Raw genomic sequence first — 3,762 nt, 5'->3', positions numbered from 1 at the left:
TCCACCATGCTGTGTAAGTGATAAACCATTGTTGGGGTTCCTCACTTTCCTCTGTCCTCACATTGAGGTTTCTAATGAATAGAGCATAAGGATAACTCCAGCCACATATAATGTCTTTATTCTTCCTGCATCTGCCCCTATGCAACACCCAGACACTCTCTCCATATTCCTGACTCTGGCCCCCTTGTTCTAGAGAATTAGGTGTCAAAGATAAGGACCCCTCAGTCCAAAGAATACATAGAATATGATTTTCCTAATAATAGCCATAGGTCCACAATGTTCACAGAAACCCTACAAGCAACCATAGGCCATAAAGTTCCCCAAATGTCACAGTTGGACCCTTCTATTTCTTCTCCTTCTAGGATCTCTTGCAATAAAATCCCCTAGCTTGGGATCACACTGATACCCCCTCCTCTTCTCCTTTTATAAATAGCATTAAAAAGGGAGTTTTCATCATGACCTGGTGGAAACAAGAAACAAGAAGTCCAGTCTCCACTCTGCCACCAATAGAGCTATCAACCTTGGCCAAGTCATCTTATCTCTGTAGACTTCATTGAGGAAGCTAACCAGAGGATTTTTAACATCCCTTTTAATTCTAGTGCCCTATGAGCTCTACAAATATACCTGGAAACCCAGGGATCTGAGATGAATGAGGATTTTTAAGACGTCATGAAAAGTTTTTCAGTTTAGGAGCCTAAACTCTGAGATTTGAATTCTAATGTTGCCTAGAGAACAAGCAACAAGCAACATGACCTAGAAAGTTACCTAATGGGAACTTAAGTTCCATATCTGCAAAACAAGGATAAAGAAACCTATCCTGCATGTTTTACAAAAGTGCTGGAGGACCAAGTTACATATAATGAGTGGGAAAGTAATTTGAAAACCAGAAAACACGTTTTAAACATAACTTGCTATCATTATTTATTATCCTTGTTGGTAATTGTTAAAGAGATTATCAAACCTTAAGAAGTAATGGCTCAGTGTAAGTTATTCAGCCTCTCCAGTTTTCATTCTCTTCAGTTGATAAATTAAAAAAAATAGAATCATATAATTCTAAAATTTTTTCCAACTACAAAATTCTGACTCTCTGTAACTGAATGGAGGAATATACCAGGAGATAAATAAATACAAAAATATTTGTGTCACTTGAGAACACAGAACTGCCAAACACACCAAAAAAAAAAAAAAAAAGGATTAATATGTACTGAGAGTTAGCACCAAATTAGGTGCTTTCCATTTATTATGAAATTTGATACTGTTATCAATCCTTTGAGTTTGGTACTACTATTTCCATTTTATTAGCTCATTTTCACAGATAAGGAACTGAAGCTGAGAGAGATTAAGAAACTTCCCAAGGTCACCAAATTAGGGAGTGATTGTATTAGGAATTACACTCTCATCAAAATCATAGTCATTGTTTGTAAATATCATGCTATACTCCCACACACTGTCCACAACATTTCTACATATCTTACAAATATGATTATTGCTCAGGTCTAAGGCACTCCACAGCCAGCTGTCTCAGTGAGAGTCCCTGACACTTTTCATCTCATAGTAGATTTAGAACACATCTGTGTTGGCTATGGATCTTCTGGACCAAACTCACACCTTAAGGAGACTCTTTGAACCCCAGTAGGTACTGGAGTGTCAGCCTGGGATACCTTGTAGCCAGTTCGTAATTTGGTCCAAGAACAGCTCATTGAGCCAAGTCAACGGGACACACTGAAAGCTGTAAATGTCCATGATGCTAGTCATCTCCTTTGTGACCCCAGCTTTTGAAGTACTCACTAAGATATGTGCCCAAGTACCAGATGCTCCCATTTGTCTCCCAAGGAAGACACCCAACAAGACCTTCCATTTTGGTGACTAGACCTGTGATGTTAACAAGGCCCCATCTTTATCTCAAAAAGAAAAAAGACCCCAAAAACCAAAGATAAGAAAACTTTGTGAAGTATGAGCATTGTTTCTGAAAGTTCAACACCCATAAGCTTTTCAGATATCATCAACCCCACCTTAATATTATTTCTAATCCTACTAAAGAGAAATTCTTTTAACCAAAAGTGTCTTCATTCATAGCATTTATTCATGGCCTATTGTGTACCTTAGACTTCCTGGGGGAAAGGGGAGGGGACGGAGAGGTTAGAATCGGTATTTTTAGAGCTAGAAAAAATGTGAGATATAAAGGATGGTTATAGCATGGAGAACATGGAAATTTCATGAAATGCTAACCCTTCTAGGAATAGATGTCCAATGTCATAGCCAGATTATCCCCTAGCTGCCTTTTCCCAAGAGCCCTGTCAAGGAGGACAAGAGAAAAGATAGACAGTACCTCCGGACAGTTTCCCCCTGTTACCTTACCCACCTGTCTGAAAGGCCTTTCAAGGTTTGTTTATGGATGGTGTAATAATTTCATCCATATACCCCAAACCATCTCCCATCTGCTCCAGAATGTCTGAATCCCCTTAATAGAGAACAAAGACTTTCATTTCACAGTTAGAGATAAAAAGCTTAGAGAGAAAATGTCTAGTTGATGTAAGACTAAGACCAAAACCAATTCACCCTACATTGTAGTCAAGTAGTCAGTCAGCAAGGAAAGAGGAAATTGATGGCTATCAGAGGCATTCATAGTCTTTGGTAGAGGGAAAAGGTTGAGGAATAAATAGATGGGCTCCTGAAAGAGGACCAGAGTTGAGGGAACAGTTGAAGGAAAGGGAGACTAGAAGTGGCAGAAATAACTGCAAGTAAGTTCCCAGTTCCTCTACAAGGCCGGTGAATAGACTTGTTTTGAGTCCCAGCCTCATCTTAGTGGATCTAAATAACCAGCACCACCCAGCTGGTGGTGAGTCTGAAATGAGACTACTCCCTACACCTACCATATGGAAAGTCAGAACCCTTTCTTGAACAGATAAATGCCTTGTACCAGTGGCCTTTAAGAGCAAAATGAGTTATAGGTACCTGTAATTCTGTCTCAATTTCTGATACAGCCTCATGACATCAGCCTGACTGATTAGCATGACAGTTACCTGACTAAGAGCCTCTGAGGGGTTTTACTGAGGTATCTCCAGACTCCTTTCTATAATCTGCTATCTGTTCACCAACCTACCTTTCCCCCTGTTTTAACAGGCATAGTACCTATACCAATCTCTATTGATTCACCCCAGAATCTTGGATGCAAAAGTTATCAGTAACTTGTAAATATTGCCGATATAGTAAAAGCAAGCACTAAGTACAAACCGGTGCTTTCTAAAATTAGCACATTAACCCTTTATACAAATTAACTCATTTAACCCTCACAATGAGTCTACAACACAGCATTATTCACAACTGATTTTACAGATGAGAAAGTGAAAGGCACAAAGAGACTAACTAACCAGTGTTCACATAGATAGGAAGTGGCAGGGCCAGGATGTGAATCAAGCATGCTGACCCCAGAGACTTGCTCCTCATGTCTGTATTACACCACAACTCTGCTGCTCAGGCAACTGGAAATCACTTGAATAGTTTCCAAAAAAACATGAGGAGGACTCCTTCAGTCATCGCGATTGAAAACCAGTGACAGAACCTGCACAGAGGAATTGTTTGTGCTGTCTTAATAATCACCACCTCACAGATTTGAGCAAAACCTTACCCTCAACAAAACTCAAAAACCAGTTTTGATAAAAACGTTTTGCCAGGTGGAGGCAAAAAGGTCATTTAGCAGTGCCGCTGGAAAACTTACCCATAGTTTGATTTCTGCTTGAAAGAGTTTTCCCATTAAGTAGA

Source organism: Balaenoptera ricei, chromosome 2 (genome assembly GCF_028023285.1).
Source record: "Balaenoptera ricei isolate mBalRic1 chromosome 2, mBalRic1.hap2, whole genome shotgun sequence".
In the NCBI taxonomy this organism is placed as follows: Eukaryota; Metazoa; Chordata; class Mammalia; order Artiodactyla; family Balaenopteridae; genus Balaenoptera; species Balaenoptera ricei.
This window is presented reverse-complemented; position numbering follows the sequence as displayed.